The sequence below is a fragment of the Notolabrus celidotus genome, chromosome 6 (genome assembly GCF_009762535.1).
Source record: "Notolabrus celidotus isolate fNotCel1 chromosome 6, fNotCel1.pri, whole genome shotgun sequence".
NCBI lineage: Eukaryota > Metazoa > Chordata > Actinopteri > Labriformes > Labridae > Notolabrus > Notolabrus celidotus.
The window spans coordinates 30,690,688-30,709,201 of NC_048277.1; positions in this window are offsets into that span (position 1 = coordinate 30,690,688).

The window sequence follows — 18,514 nt, forward strand, 5'->3', positions numbered from 1 at the left end:
ACCTCCTGTCATGTTTGTTTTGCTATTTAGCAGCTTCTGGTTTGGTGCTGGAAAGAACACACCTATTGGTTAGAGACAATGTGAAAAACAGAATTTGCATCAAACAAGACTAAAAACCTGCAATGCTTCTGGACATACTTGATTTTATTATAACGCCAAAACAGCTCTGACTGAATTTTATCACCACTTAATAACCAAACAACTGAGATCACAGGAGCTTGCACCAACTTTAGCAAAACTCTTTTATTCTGGATGTTTCTGTTACTTTTCAAATAGATAGAAATACTTTGTGGTTCAAAGCCACTATTAACTATTTGGCTAATGAGCTGTGAAACAAAGCAGCGAGCTAAAACTGGCTAATTGTAGCAGGAATTGTTACAGTATAACACTAAATGCCACTTAACCACAGACTAGTACCTAATTGCATCACATAAGATCCAAGGGGTTTTTTCAATACAAAATGCACAAATTATATAATGTCACATTCCCTCTCTGCTGTTTATCTAGTATAGGGAGCGTTTCTGATACTGATGGACATTGTAAGGACACTTACTCAGTGGTGACATTCAGCAATATTCAATTTCCTTTCAGCTTTTCTCATCTTCATAAATTCCTTACTTGGCAGACTCACCTCACCCTGATATAAATTTACAGTATTTATTTGTTTGTTTGTTTTGGCTCCAAATACTCAGTCCCTGTTGCCAAACCTACTCTCCCCTCTTTAGACCAGGCATCCATGTGACAGTCTTTTCTCCCATAGGCTTGCACGTGGCCATGATAAATTAGCTTAATGCCGTGCAAATATTAATCACATTGTCACCACAGCTGAGCAGGGAAGCAGTTTAGTGCTGCAGCCGCCACACAGCCTCATTTATCAAACCCCGGAGCTCTCCTCCTATGCAAACCCTCCTGCTTGCTGTCTCCAAAACACAAGCTGTTCCCACCCAGTTTCCTACTGCCAGAACTGCCTTCAACCATTCTTGAGTGGCACAGTTAGCTTAGCTGTAAAACTACTGCTTCTAAAAAGCATCCAACCCTGCTAACAATGTCAACATTTGTAGGGGTTTGAGTTTTTAAGTATTTAAGCAAACAACAATACTGAATACCACCCCTACAGTAACACAGTAAGTTCAATTGTACAGTTAGACACCAACAAAAGAAGACAATAAGTTATAAATAGGGCTGCCAGTGTTAACGTGTTAATTGCAGTTCAATTCGGGTCTGACAATATTTAGTAAATCCTGTGTTGTTTTGTCACTTTTAGTCCCCTGTAGTTATGCACAATAGTTTGAATAGCACAGTTATCTTCACAATACTCCAGACAGCTCAGTTGACAAGTCAAAATCAATATTCTCTAAGTACTTCAACTTTGAAGCATACAGGTGCAGCTAATCCAACTGATATCAGCGGGCTACCTTATCCCAAAAGCAGACAGAGTGTAATGAATTGTCACAGACCTGGATGAAACTGAATTGAAGAAATTAATTATAGCTCTTGCTGAATGGGTGGCAATTGATTGCAGGCCAGTCAACATATCGCATAATAAGGTCTAAGAGTCCTCATTGTTACCAGTCATATGCCTTACTTTCACAGGGAACTATAGTTTAGTTACAGGACCTGTATAAAACAGTGAAAATACCCAAACTGGAACTCCTGAAAAGTCAAAACGCTGTCCCATTAACTGAAGATCACTGGACGACAGTGGGTAATCAAAATTATTCTAACTGGTCAGAATTTTGTACATTATGAATATAGACTTGATTTTTTTTTTTAATGCAATATAATGGAATTTTAAACATTAACAGTGAATACAAAGTTAATAGTTTGATAGCCCCAGTGAAATGTAGCTCTAGCGAAAGTTCAGACTATAAAGCAATCACAGCAGTTGTTTAACTCATCTCTCCCTCGTTAAATATCTCACCCGCTTCCAGCTGCATGCTCCGGAGCTGTCATTGGTTAATCAGCGGCGTCTGTCATCCAATAGCTCAGTGGCTCACCCTCATTGTCAGCCTATCAACTTTCTGCTGTCTTTTTAAATGTGTCTCTTTTCTTGCATTGATGGTGCGCACCCCTCCACCTCCCCATCTCCACCTGGTCTCTGCAAAGTCTTCAATTCCTAGTGTTCATCAACCATCACTACCAGTGTCTGGACTCTAAGGGGGATTTCTTCTGCTGCCAAATTCACACATCCTACGCTCACAAAATTATCCCCATAGAGTCCTTAAGCTAAAGATTTCTGTCAAGTTTCATTATTCATTAAGTTATAATAAATAAAATGTAATCTTCAAACTGTGCCTCTCCTGATTGAAATAGTATTAATCAATAAGTTATCAGATTACTGTCTTATTGAATGTAGAACAGACACTAGCATCATTAAGCTACACATTAAAACCTGATTTTATGCACATTTATCTTGTTCAAAACAAAGAAGAAGAAAGAGGAAAGGTACTTTATTAATCCCCAGGGGGGAAATTCAATTTTTTCACTCATGCTATTTTGGACATGCTACACAAACAGTTTTTTTGGTATATACATACAAATGCACAAACATGCACTTAGGAGAGATGTCAGAGTGAGGATACCGCCGTCAACCAGCGCACCCCGAGCAGTTGGGGGTTCGGTGCCTTGCTCAGGGGCACCTCGGCAGTGCCCAGGCAAGTGAACCAGCACCCCTCCAGCCACCAGTCCACTTGCCAAACTTCATCCATGCTGGGACTCGAACCGGCGACCCTGCGGCTCCCAAGCCAAGTCCCTATGGACTGAGCTACTGCCGCCCCAATTAATAGATAATCATAGGAACCGTTAAAAGCTATGCCAAAAAACAATGATTCCAAAATACAAAGATAGTAAGTGGCATCTGTAAGTTAATTATACAGCCTGCAAAAGAAATGATTAGGTTACCGGTCAAACAAAGCTAGCAATACCAATGGTCTAATCACAATAACAGGATGGGCTAAGAAAAACTAGCAGTGGTTATGTAATCAGCAGGAAAGCATCTCTGATTCATAACAAAATAATGAACAAATACACAATACACACCTTACAAAAGACATAAAAATAAACAAAGTTTGTACCTTGTACATTTTCTATCTAATATGAGCATGACCCTACCTTTCCTTAGCCAACTACTTAGTCGACGAGAGCCTGCCAGACTTCTTATATCTGGTTTCAGGACAGATAAGTTGCAAGCACACCTTTTCAGAAAAGCCAATTAACTACTGCAACAGGAAACTTTGAAAACCTATGCAGTGTAATTTGATGATTAATGGGACATATTTAATTTTAGCAGTCACACTTTTTGTCCTTTTTAAGGGTCATCTGCACTTCTGAATATCATCTTGAATACTCAGAAAATTCAATGGCTTGAACACTTGTGCTATGGCACTTACATTTGACTTCTCTAAATGAAATCTGAGAAACAGATTGTAATTTTTTTTTCAGAAGCTGTCAAAAGAAACCCATTAATATTCCTCAACTGTCTCTTGTGCCAGTGGGTCATACAACTATGCAGTCGTTCTTTTTTGTTATGTATGCCCCTGGTTCACCCCACTGTGTTTGTGAAAGGGAACACCAACTTGTAAAATATGCTCAAAGATATTCACAAAGTCACCACTCACAAATGATGAATGCAGCAGTGTGTGGGTGTGTGTGCGCATGTGTGTATGTGGCAAGAATGCTTATCACCCAGCACTGCCACTTGAAATTGTGCAAATGGAGTGTTTATGCCTGAATGTCTAACAGACATTTAAATGTAGACCTTGGCAAATTACACTGCACCTTACAGCTCGACGTCAGTGAGTACTTTTCTGAGCTGGAAGTGTTGAAAGGAAGCAATAGAAACATCTCTCAAAAATAGCCTGGCCTCCTCATGTAGGGACATCCTGTAGAGGAAAAAAGTAGCAGCCCAGCATGTTACCATCACTCACTTGAGGGACTGAGAAAAATTTAAGTAAGTAAATGTAAAGGCCAGTCTACTCTGATGTTTCTACGTCCAGTGAATACAAAGTGAGCAATGTTTCAGTTAACCTGCAGTTCTATTGCTAAATTTAAAAGTGTGCTCCAGTGTTTTGTATATCAGTAATGGAATTACTTTTTTCAGAATGAGTGAAATTATACATTGCATTTATTAATTCCATAAAGGCCTTGTTACAATTAAAGTTTGAGCTGTCTGCAATTTTACTGGGCGTTTAACAGAAGGTTGTCATCACTTTTAGCCCTTTGTTTGGCAGACAGAGCAAGCTGTTTTATGCTAGCTTGGTATGACATTACTATGTGTGGGAGAAGGCTGGCCACCAAAATAGGACAAATACTACCCTCTGTTATTCCAAATGTATGTACATTGTTTTCATATTATCCATCTTGCTAAGCTACATTCAGTAACTAGCTTGTTTCATGCACAAACAATCCAGTTCCTCTACAGTCTCCATAGGGCTAACTTTAAGCTAGCTGTTCATGGTCACATACTGACTGCTTGTTAGTCTGACTTCTTGTTAAACCACAATGTTTTTCTTCTCTCAATGTTTAATTTCTCACATAGAATACACATGTGTGGAGGTTTTTAAGCACACCAATTTATCTGGGCTGAGAGAAAAAGTAGTGTTGGGCAAGGTATTGAAATGTGTGATTACAAAGCTAGCAAATGCGATTACAAGGTGATGAACTTACTGAGCCACTGCATTGTAAAATAATTAGTTGTCCAGGAGAGTAACTCCTGTGTTGTGTCTTTATGCTTCAATGCTCTCATTATCATGCCCTAACTCTCATCTTACCTGTGTTTAGCTAATTAGCTCTCTGAAAGCAACAAACTCAACAGTTGATATGGGAAGCCTCTCTCCAACAACATACCTTGCAATCAGTCTGTTTAGCCCTTCCTGGTTTAGGGGAAGGGGGGCACGTGTTGAACCATCAACTGCCTCAACAACAAAGCCTTGTTACATGGGGTGCATGGTCGAAATTGCTGGGCCAACTGGCACCCATAACCCTGTCATAAGATGGCTACTAATGGTAGTGTTTGTAAGAGCACCTTGGGGTAAGTAGTAAAAACTAAAAATACACTCTTACCCTAATAAACAAATTCTGCTTTCACTCAAAAAGTGAGTCTCATAAACAAAGTTGACGCCTATTTATATATTTTATAAATATATACACACACCTCAGAGAGTAGAAGTCATTGCAGAGTCAATGTATTACACATTAATGGTTTTATTTGGGTGTGACAAATAAACTTCCTCTTTAAACCAAACAATAAATCCCAAGAAATCCAGGCTGGCTGTGCAGGCTTACACCTTACATTTTCATCAGTATGACTCCCCTCCCCTTTCTTTTTCTTTGTCTAGGTCTCTTTGTAATTATTTTGGCTAGAGTTGGGACACAATGTTTTGGCAGTGGGAGCAACATGCCTTTGGCTGTTTACGTAGCTGGCAAATCATATTGGATTATCACTCACATTGGTGGAGGATTAAAACCCCTGTTTTCCATTTAGGTTTGACCCCCTTTGACATTGAGGGTCATTGTAATCACAGGGAACTCTTTTTACCTCTATTGCACAGACTTAGTGTTGTCAGACAGCACAGCAGCAGGAGATTTAATGTTCTTCCCAGGCTCCTGTTAATGTGCTCTGATGTTCAGTACTGTAGTAAACTGTAGCACATTGACCTTGTGCTAGAGGACACTCACAGGTAATCTCCACGATACATTGTAGGCCAACACTTTAAGCTATACCTTTTTTTTTGCCTTGGGCTGCCACTGGATTCTTCCTAATTTTGTTTCATTGTAGGAAATCACTGTTCTAGAACAGGAACTTATTCAGTGGGACCATAGGGAACACTTTACCCATTAGTGGCAGTGCAGTGACCTTCAGACGATCCATCCATTACCCTTTTCTTTCTTGGACTCTTTCCTTATAGCCATGTGCCATATGAATGTGGTGTGCACGTTTAAGTTCATGCACCATGTTTTATCCCCTCACTCTATTTACTGTGAACTCTCAATGCCTCAGAAATAAGTTTCTCAGTAAGGTCACTTGGGTAATGTAAGTTTAATGTGATTATGTTTCATGATATTTGTATGAAACTTCATTTAAGGTGGCTTTTATTAGTTTATTAGTTTTCCCCTAATAAAGCACATAAACAGTCCTCCTAGGTTAAAATCTGATCTTTGTTTATGCCATGCTTTTATCTTAAACCTACCCTTGAGTGGACTTTACAAACTGCTTAACTTTCAATATTAAAATGTATGTTAGTGGACCCTATGTGGTGTAAAATAACACAAAAAAATTATGACAAACACAAAATGACCTACAATAGTGCTGTAATGCAAATACTTAACTTGGCTATTCAAGGCAGTTTGACTTTGGCCAACATACCACATTAGTTGGTATGTATTGTGCACCTTTAGCCGATAACCAGACCACACATTCATTCCTGTATCATGGTTAATTATGTCCGTGACTCACTCATGTTCTATTTCTGTTCTTTTCTCAAGGGGACAGAAACAGAGTTTCATGTATATTTGTAATAAAAGCCACAGTGAGTTGCAGAGTTACATATCAAGAGCACTTTTTAAAACATTATAGCACTCTGCTCTAATTTCCATGTATCAGTCAAACAGCTGGATATTAAGGGTACAATTTATAATGTTGGTTGAAAGATTAGTCATGAAATGAATGTGAGAGAATGCCATTCTTACACACAGTCCCCCACTTTAAGGGCTTGTATTATACAAATATAATAAGACTTTATTTCCCAGAAACAAAACACTGTGAGGCATATGTTCCTTCAACAAAAAAAAGGTCAAAAGTAAACTAGAAATAGTACTTGCCTTTCCTTTAAGGATGTAAAGATATCAAACTGTCATGAGATGAGAATACGTCGATGTCCATGGTATATTTATCAAGGTATTTAAAAAAATCACAAATGAAGACATGGGAACAAATGCCATTTCAATAGCTCTGTAGCTTGTGATGTCCACCTATCCATGGTGAGTGAGATGCACCCTGCTTGCTTGAAGAGAGCTAGAGAGCTGTAACAGTGTTTGACTAAAGTATAGCTGTGAAGGGGAATTTACACTTTGGCTCCAATGTGTTGACTAACGTTCTAAATCCTTCTTTGTTGACCTCAGAAAATGTCTGTAGGTCTTTGGATATATATTCGGAGATACATTGTGATCTCTTGAGCTTTTGCACTGTTGTGGGCAAGCGAGGCGGCAAACACTTCCTTTACAGTCTTTTGGCCTGGTTGGATTTCTTTCCTCGCATCTTCTCAAATCTGTTCAGGGTGACAATTTGCAGAGTGGATTTTTCGTTATATTTGTATAGGTAACCATAGTCTAGCAGTGTTGGCATATTGTTTTTTTTGTTTGTCCATCACCTTTCCTTTCTTTTCAGTTGATATAATTGTATTCTGTACTGATCTCTCATGCAGCTGGATTTATTAAGCTAGTGATACATGTACATGGCAGGAAATATACAGTTAAACATGTACCATATATAATTTAAACATCAACACAAACAATACTGTAACATTCTTAATTTATTATTATTATTATTATTATTATTATTATTATTATTATTATTATTATTATTATTATTGCACTAGAGGACTGGATAATCATTGTGACCAAAAGCATAACTAAAAACAAAGGGTATCATAACATCAAATAAAGCTGTTCAATGCCCCCCACCACCCACCACCCATCCCTCTAACAGTGGGACTCCATAAAAAGCCAGTATTGTGACCTTGCAGACATATGGAGGTAACAGGTCACAGGAGTCACACAGTGACAAAAAAGGTCTTTTTTCTGTCATCCACTATTTTCTCTGAAAATCACGAACATGTTTTTCACTTTGATAGACTTAAAATAAAAAATCCATAAACATGCTGCTGTAATGGAAAAAAAGCTGGGTGAAAGAAAAAAATGAGCCAATCCAGTCAAAGCTATCATTCTGTATTGATTTTTCTTCTTAAATCCACTCCAGCTCTGCAGTGATGACGCAGATGAGAAGGTTTTTAAGATTATAACCATTCACTTATAGACTGCAATAGTGCTCGAGATGAATATGACATTGATTTCTGTTTACAGGTCATTCTGTCAAGGTACTGAAAAATAGAAAATGCAGGAAATAGATGTACAGAAGTGCTAATCTGGGATGCTTCGTGTTTTGAAGCATGCTTCTTAAACATTGAGAAAGTTTTTACTTTAATTAATTTCAGTTTTTAGAAGTGAGGCGACACAGTTGCTGAAAGCAAACAGTTTTAAGTGCTCAGTGCTCTTAACTTTCTTTCAATAGGAGTTTTGACATTAAAGGCAGTGTGAGAAACTTTCATGTTGTGTTGATTCTGGTGACCCCTTTGGTAGTGTTTTCCTGGGATTTCCAATGAGCACCATCACCCACTGATGTTAAGATGTGGCTCTTGTAAACGGATACTTACCTCTCACTGCCGAATGTTTCAAATAGAGTTCAAAACATTGACAATTCCAGGTGAGCGCCAAACATGGGCTCTGTATTCTTCACGGAAAACCCCACCCAAATACAGGCACTAAAATAAAATAAAGACTAAATCAAGAAATAAACCAATCATGTCCCTGATAACCTAATCTATACACACCACACTCTCAAACTGTATATACAATAATTTCTCTGTAATGAGATTCAGTGGTCAAAACTATGGATGTGATCACTCCATCAACGATGACATCAATCCATAATAAAGACTGATTATGATTAGATTACAAAAAAGAGTTAAAAGAAGATAAAGTTTGTTGTTAATGTTCTGGATGTAGCAGGAGAACTTTGTAGGTACACACACAAAGTACTGAGGACATTAACCTTGTAATGCTTTGTAATGTAATTCTCTATTTAAGAGGCTAGGACAATGGTATTGCAGGAAAAAAGGTGAAAAATAAAAAGATAAATGCGATCCACCCCAGCCTGGATCTTCAAGCGATTACAGGTATTAAATCAAATTAGCCTGAAGATAAATGACTTAATCTCCATACATTTGCTTTGTCAGTATGTTTTGTTTTTGCACCACTCCGAGAGAAGGGATTTGCTTACGTGCATAGTCCGACTTGTGCTGATTAATCGCTGCTCTCCTCGCAGCGTGCTAAATCTCATAGGTTTCAATTCGCAGCAGGTTAGAATATACACAAAGACGCACACAATCAACAAACATGACAGGATGCTGCTCCCTGCATCTGCCGTTCTTTGCATGTCTGTGCGGCGAGACTCATTAATTGGTTTGGAGATGGAGAGATAGATGGCTGAGATCAGGTTCCCTCTCATCACTTCACCTCTCCCTCGCGTCTCACCCTCACTCTCTCTCTTCCTCCATTACTGAACTTTCCACGAGCAAATTGAGTCAAGCCCTCTTAATTAGATTGTTTCTCACTGCATTTCTAATATGTGACTAATTAGAGGGAGACAAAGGAAGGGGAGATTGCCCAGCCTTGCAACAGGGGTGAAACTGAGGATTTATTAAAGAGACAGTCATGAAGTTGGTCAGCACTTACTGAATTCAGATTTATGGCATGGAGGAGGAATGTGCACCAGGCCCACATAAATCATTCCAGCCTTATTTAGTAAACACCTTTCATACACATCAAAATAATGTTCAAAGTGCTTCACATAGTGATTGAAAAATAAGATAAAACATGAGATATATTCAAAAACAACAAAGGATTTAGATGAAGAGACTAATGGCCGTTGTGCAATGACAAATATGCATCAACATTGCAGGCTTATAGGGAAGAATGTCCAGCTTTTTCAAGGAAAAATGAATTCCACAAGGATATTATCATTAGACAATACATGAAAATAATGTATACATCATGCTATGTTTAACAGAAAAAGTCCAAAGTAAAATGAATTAATTGGTCAAATATGATCTGTGCCTAAACGTACTTGTAGTATTGTACACGACAAGCCATGCTTGGCCAATTATGTCTTAAAGACACAAGAACCAAACAGCCCACCAACCAATCCATAGACTGACAGACCAACTGCCTGACTGACCAACCAACCAACCAACCAACCAACTAATATAGTGACCAACCAACTGACCAATGGACCAACCGCCCAAGACACCTCAAATTCCATCAATCAATCAATCAATCAATCAATCAATCAATCAATCAATCAATCAATCAATCAATCAATCAATCACTCACTCACTCACTCACTCACTCACTCACTCACTCACTCACTCACTCACTCACTCACTCACTCAATCAATCAAGCTTTATTTAAATAGCATACAGTACATAATAGGGGAAAATAATAATAATGATAATAATAAAAATAGTACTAATACAAATATAAATAAAAAGATAATAAAATATAATAAAATAGAGACTAATGCACACCAACAATAAAATATGTTATTAAAAAAGGTTAAAGCATAAAAATTAAGAATACAAATAGTTAAAATACTTTTTAAATGGGTAAGGATAGGAGGTGAAAATATAACTAAAGCTAAAAAATCAATAAAAACTGAGTATATAAATAAAATAAATAAATGAATGAATAGATAAATAAAAATAGAATAAGATAACAGTTAAAATAACTAAAATAAAAAAGCAGCATTTAAATCAATATTACACTAAAAGGTAAGTGATAAGAACAAAAAAAATTATATATTTTTTTGTTAAACCCTACATAAAAGCCAGACTGAATAAATATGTTTTAGTTTACGTTTAAAATTCTAACACAAACAGGTTTCATACTGACAGGTCACAGAAATATACGCTGTATATCCTAAAAATGAATTTGTGTTTCAATCTATTTTTCATATCCTGGGGAAGATATTAAGAATTAGTTTGCTGTTAATAAAAAGAAATGAAAATCATGATTCAAATAAAGTCTTCATCAAATACATGCAATGCAAAATAATGATAGTGCTTTTAGTACATAAAAACTATTAGCAAATGATATTGGCATGTAGTAGTATTAACCAATAAAGGATCCAATCCAGCAGGAAAACAATGACTTGCTACAAAGTAGAAGTCAGCATGTGCTCTAAGAAATCAAATGCCATGGTTTGAAAATGCTGTGAGATATTAGAGATACGTTTACATCAATTAGCATAAATCCTGTTCCCCTTCTCAAAGTCAAAATGGTGGAAAATAAAGTATTCCCAAGAAATAATGAATTAACTGTCCCTGAACTAATGAATATGTAGGTTTATCAAGGGCAGAGAGGCACATCACTCACAGTATTTAGGCTGAATCATTTAAAATGTTACGTGTCATCCCATGTTAAAACATGAAGTCAAAGAGATCCCTAACCGGCCAATTAGCATCCATCTCTGCGCTCATCAAGTCCAATTAATTACAGTGGCTGGAATGAAAACAACGATGTGCAGCGGGCCCACCGGAATAGCATGTAATGCAACCGAGATGCACTTAGTGCCCAGATAAAAGCTGACGTTGATAGGGTGAAGGCGGGGTCAGTCAAGGTGAAGGCTCGTTAAGCTCTGGGTTTTTGGTGGAAGACAAGCAGTGGGTTCTGAGGCTCCCCAAGATAATCAGCTGTATCAGAGCTCCATAAGGCCACAAGGGCCTCAGAAACGGGAGGAAATAAAATCAATACAGCCTCAGCATGAGCAGCACAGACCACACATGCTAATGCTTTTCACAGCCATAGCTCCACCTGTGTCAAAACTACGGTAAACCCACTCATCCTTATCCGCCAGGCTCCCGACGGATGTGAAATATGAAGCAGAAAGACTTACCTTCGGTTTAATTTTCCACACTAAAAGCTTGCTATGGGCCAGAAGTGCTAATTAGATTGATTTCAAAGATCCAAGTCATGGATCATTGGCTGGAGCTGAATAGCACTGTAAAAGTGTCATACAGTACACATATAATGGAATTATCCACTGCAGAGGCCCCTACAAGCATGACTGATATGCATTCTTCATTTAATAACTAAATATTTTCCCATTAAAATGAGCCGAAGATTAAAGGGTCTCTTTAAGTATGCTCATATTGAGCCATTACATTAATGTGTAATATAATTTACAATATTGTACTTGGTTGTTTCAGGGGATGTTCTGGAAATACTGAAAGAGCATTTTCTTTCAACTGAAGTCAATGTAAAGTAAATTGCCTTAATTGCCAACTAAACTTGAACTTCAAATTGGGTTGATCAGAAAATGGATTAGGGTGCTCATGCCTGGATAATTTGGAGAAGTTGGTCTCAAACAGGGGGCGCTATGTGAACACAACAAGCAAGCTGAGACCACATGGAACAACTAGTCTTGGATTGCTTCCAGTCAAACCCTGGAGTGGTTTGTTTGAAGTGAGAACGCCATCAACCCAACAACCAGGACGAATGACAGCTTGACTCATCACACTTCAATAGCAGGTGAGGTGGTGCAATAGTTGCTGCAGTTAGTATGAGTAAAGGTATAAGTAGTAGTAGTAGTTGCAAGCAGCAGTAGTAGTAGAAGTAGAAGGCTAGTAGAAATGGATGCAGTGAAACAGCTACTGTGCAATTTGCATTACCACTGATACTTAGCATACTTAGCACTCGGTGGAGGGATTATATATCCCGCCTGGTCTGGGATCGCCTCGGGATTCCCCAGGAAGGGCTGGAAAGTGTTGCTGGGGAGAGGGATGTCTGGGTCAATTTGCTTGGACTTCTACCTCCGATAAGCAGAAGAAAATGGATGGATGGACTTCACATAAAAATAGCTATAGACTGTCACCCACCGTCTCAATCCAGCTCAACATCAGTAGTAAAAGTTGGTGCTAGGTGTGGCAACATCACAGGACTTGACAACATCTACTAGTTCAACAACTGGTTTAGTTCCAAGACACTTATCCAGCTCGTCAAAGCAGTGGATTATGTCCATCTCATCACTGGGACTTCAACTTTTGCCAAGTTGGCCTCATACCTTTACATTTCAGCACTTGAGTTTATTGTACTTTGTGCGTCACTGCCAGGCAGAGCTGTGAAAAGCTTCTCTCACACAGAACTTCTGTATTTTTTGTGAGTGATGTCCAACATTTCACACATATGCTCATTGATGAGGCATTTGACCTCCTGGCTGCTCCAAGTCAACCCACAGCATACTTTTTTGGTAAATTCACTGCCTAACGTTAACTAGCTAAAGTTAGGAGGCACCTTGAAGCTGGCTGCCCACAATGCAAAGTGTGACCAGTATGCATTGTACTTGTTTAACTAGGGCTGTGATGTAATGTTGTGTTATCTGGCCCACTTCACAGTATTACAATGGGAACACAAAATAAAAAAGCAACAATGCATAATAGAATAATTTTGATTGGAGCAAAGCAAAGGCGCTACAGGTATGAAAGAACACTTGAGACACATTTTTACCCTCAGATAAGAGTGGACTATATACTTTAAAGTCTTTAGTTTATATACGGCAATCTCATGTGAATATGTTAAAAGGTTTCAGGGATACGAGAGGCATGATGCCCTGGCAATACACAAACCCAGCCTCATATAGTTATTGGAAAAGCTAGCATTCCAGATTGCTGGGACATAAAAACACTTGATACTTAAATGGCTTTGTAAATTAGATGTTCTTATCATGGCTTGTACCATAAGTAGCATCCATATTTGCTCTTAGTCTTACATTAACCAAATCGCTTGCTGCTGTGCATTAAAGCGTCATGTTTACAAAGGTATCAGTGCTGTTTCCTTCACTGAACATGATTAAGCTTCCTGAACATAATGTAGCTGAGCCAGAAGCTCTGACTCGTGCACATTAAAGTATTATCTTTGTGATATTCTGGCATATTGTAGCATATGGCCAGCATGTTTTGATGATCTGACATTCTCTTCCCCTTGTTTTCCCCTGTCTGTTTATCCGTACATAATCTTCTCTTTATATTGCTGCTCGACCAAAATAAATGTGAGAAGAGGCATTTTGTGTGGCGGCAGAGGACAGATGTTGCCCAGTGTGAGACTGACAGTTTGCAGTATCCAGAGGCAGCGCAATTTAGTTGATGCTGAGTCAGATGGCTTTGGATTTTCTTAGGGTTAGAGGCTTATTAAAGATGTCACTGCGTCCCTTTTTTGTTTAGGCTATGGGAATGGAAAACACACTGTTGACAAGAACTCCATGTGTCTGTTTGTGAGAAAGAGAGAGAGACAGACAAAGACTTTAGATTTCCAAATATGTGGATCACTGTGATGTAAATAAAAGCATGCTCCAATATACTTAGGACGATATGTTGCAGACTGGACTCACAGTGGCCAATGCATGAATTGGCTGTGATAAACCTTTGGGTTTGTTGATTTGTCTGCAATCTAAAGTGTGTGGACAATGAGTTGAGATGTTTTCAGGAAAACACTTGTCCCAGTGTCATATATTAAGTTATATGCTTGTGAAAGATGATGTTTTTCCTAAACTAGACTGTGTGCTGTGCACAGCCAGGTAAAGCTAATGTGTGTCTCAAATCAAATCTTAAAGATAGGATGTGAGAATAGTTTTTGCTAACAATAAGATCTGATTGTGTGTCTGCAGATCAACAACCTTTCTGCATAGGTTCCTGTGATTATCAGTGTCTGCATATGCTGATGACACTACTTTTAGAAGCATTAGAAGGCTATTTAATTCAGTACCTAGCTAAGGACTGTTCTTACCTGTTTCCTTCTAATCCATTCTGATAGTTGCAGCATGGATTATGCTTTGCTACTGTGATGCAGTTTAGTTACTAGATTGGATTATCATATCAAGGATCATGTTGCAAGACATGTTGAAACCAGTTTTGAAGTAGTCGAGCATCTAGACACATTTTGATATCTTGAAGAATCTCAAAAAAACAGAATTGAATAGTAAAATTTGTATTCAAAGTATTTTTTTGCTATCCTCTTATGATGTCCCAAAGTAACTAACTTCCAAGTCAGCTAAAAATAAATTCATATTTTTGATTAACCAAATGATAGGAAGAAGTGGAGGTATACTTTATTGTTGCCAGAGGGATAGCTAAGTTTTTGATTCTGGTTTTAAACATGCAACACACACATAGTCTGAGTACACACTTGTGCACAAACAGGATACTGTGGTTATGCAGAAATGGAGAGGGGCCTAGCACATGGATGAGCACCTTGAGCAGTTTGGGGCTTGGTGCTTTTCTCAAGGGCACCGTGGCAATACCCAGGAAGGGAACTGGCACCTCTCGGCTACTTGCACAATATCCCAAATTGGTCCATACTAAAACTTGAACCAGGAAACCTCTAGGTTCCTACAGACTTTGTTTCTGCTGCCCAAAAACTACACAGGATGTCGAACAATAGCGAAAAAAAGCAAGGCAAACGCTAGCTTTAACAAGGTAGCAGTGATAGCCTCCTTGCAGGTTGACGTCTACATTAATGTGCTGTACACATTGCTCAGGTCGAGTGGTTACATGCCAGTTTAATAAGACACAGCCTATATAACTTTATCTCATATCTCTAGACCAAAATATTGCCAAACCAGACTGCATTACAAGATGCTATCCAAATCTTTGCTTGTTTACATCCGGGTAGTAGAGGATCATGGCAGTATAGCATAAGCCATTAGCTGGAGCCCTGGCCAGTTGCAGGTGTCAGCACTGCAGCTTTAACAAAACATATTAAGCAGTGTTTTAGGGCTATGATAATATAATATAAATAATTAGTTTAACTGACTTGTAATTCTGGCACCAACAAGCCAGGGTGATAATTTTTAATTGTTTAGATGAGTAAATGTTCATCCCTACTGTCCACAATTGATGACCACAGTCTGGAGTTGCAAAATAATGAGTTTTGGCTAGTTTCATTGACAAGGCCTGAGGGTAGAGACACACATTTTTTATTCTCTGGTAATCACTTATTCTGTGAGTTTGTGAATACTTCATGTCCCTCCTCTCTAGAATCCTCTCTCGAAATGTCATTGAAACAGTGATATTCTACAAATTGATGAATTTAGATGCATGGTGTATCAATTCTCAATCAGCAGAGCTCTGCGTGAGTGTTCCAACATGCAGGATGGCACAGGAGAGAAATGGCTGGCTGCTATTGCAATAATTACGGGGAGGGTATTACTGTAATTATTGGGATGACATCGATATAATAAGTTCAAATCATAACCAAATGTACAATTACCCACTTATCAGATGATGCAAAGCATGCTGCGCCGTGCAATTCTAAACACTGACAAGCATTTGTGCACAGTAGTTTACAATGAAAACATATAATTTGTACAGAAAAACAAACTGAAGTGGATAATAAATAGGATCAGACTGATGTCTGAAAACAAAAGAAGATAACATGTTGCCGTCACTACAGCTGGATTAAGGCTTAGAACTTGAGAGTGAGAGTGATCCGTATTGACAGCTCTGAGGTTGTTTAATTCAGGGCAGGGTGCTTATCCAGAAGGGTCACCGCATTTGGAAATAAATCTTCCAGGTAGCGAGTTAATTTTTCATGAGAGATCCAAAAAGTAATGATCTGATTTAATGAGATATTTTGACTGTGTCCACAGGGACTGCTTGTAATCACTGTAGGATTTAAAAACGGCTTCATGTAGTAATGTAATGTATTTTGACTGATCAGCAATGCAGGCTGGCTCTATGTAGATTGAAATTTAAATTAAAAAAATATGGATTATCATTAAACATCAAGAATTAAAACCATGACTCACGGGTGTAAGTATAAGGATACAGGAAAGTTGTTAAAATCTGCGATATGGTTCACCACCCACACTTTAAAAGACTCACTATACTGCACTTCAATGTATAACTCTGCAGGTTTACATTCAACACCTACTAAAACTGAACCTACTCCTCCAGTGTGAGCTGGCCTCTGAGAAACTTACTGTGCATCAAATGTCTCTGTTGCAGCACAGGATCTACAGTGTACACTGAGGAGTAAACTGTTTTAATCTCATGGCTTATTTACTGACAGACTCTATCCCTAGCCTGGGCTTTGAACTCTTTTTTTATGTGTCTCACAAACCCATGCAGCTCCCTGTGGACACTAACTTCAAATGGGAAATATTGCAAAAGCCAGTAATGGGGACTGCTTGATCATTGCACGAATAAGGGAACCCACTAAACTGATGAGGCAGGCTATAATTACCTAATTCAATTTATGGACAACACATAGTCTGAAATGTCAAATTTCATGCTCTTTTATGATGTTCAATGTTTCTTTTTGAATTTGATATTACACTAATCAGCCATTTCTAATATCATTAAAAAATGGAAATAAAATACACATGCTGGATTTCATTAAGTCTCTCTCTACATCTCTCTCTCTGTTATTTAACTGGTTACATTGTTATTTAGTAATTCCAGGAGTGATGTCAGAAATGATGTCAGGTTTTTAACCTTTTTCTGTCAAAGTCACATATACAGATGAAAATTAGCCTCATGGCTTACTGGCATATTTACATGGATGCTTGCTGAAATGTTCACAATATACACTGTCCCTTTAAATAGATGATTAAATACTCTCACATTCTTTTAGATTTTTCTTGTTTCTAGTACAACTAAAAAGTGCCTGATAGTGCTGTTTTAGGCAAAGTCCTATTATAATTGGCCTCAACATTTATGCTGACAAAAAATCTTTGATATTGCAATAGTAAAATATTATTAATTTTTGGTTTTTAACTGCTTTGTGTCTGTTTTCTTCAATATGTTTGACGTCTCTTTGACTCAGCTTCTTGTGTTTTTTCACATCCCCTCTCCAGTGCAAACTTCTCTTCTTCTTTTCTCTGGTGGTGACTGGTCAGGCATGAACCATAGCTATAAAGTTTTGTGCTCTCCAGATAAATTGAGAATAATATTAAAGAATATGATCCTTTTTGATTACCATTGCTGTTGGTAACTAATCTTTTTTGCCACAAGAAGAGGTGCAATCCTAAACTTTATGAATGTGCCAAACTACTTTCTGCAGATTTATTTGATAAGAAGAATGTGATCTGGTCGTCCCTAGTGTCACTCTTGCTATTCAAAGTTAATAACCATTGTTTTGGGGGGTTTTTAAATTATATTTTTGGGCTGTTTTCGCCTTTATTGACAGGACAGCTGAACAGAGACAAGAAATGTGGGGAGTAGAGAGTTGGGGAAGACATGCAGTAAATGGTTGACCGGCCGGGAGTCGAACCGGTGACCTCTGCAACAAGGAATTGGGCCTCTATAAGTGGCCACGGTACCGCAAAAGTTAATAACCATTGTTAGGGGACTTTGACAACTCAGCATCAAGTGTTTAACACAGTCTGGTGACTATTAAGAAAGTGGGTCATAATTTTCAACACCAAAGAGGGGAAGTTATATCATACAAGAAAAGGAGAATAAACTCCAGAATGTTAAAAGATGGTTTGTTTTGCTTCAACAGAAGACTTTTATACAAATGGAGTTGGAAAAAAATGACTTTGTAATGATATAAAGCTTGGCTGTTTTCACCTTATGTCGTTTAGGCACAGCTTTGTTTATCTGTGCCACTGTGTTTAGTCTAACACGATACTTATTTTCCTCACACAGTTTCGGTATAACAGAAGTAATTTGTTGCATATTTTAC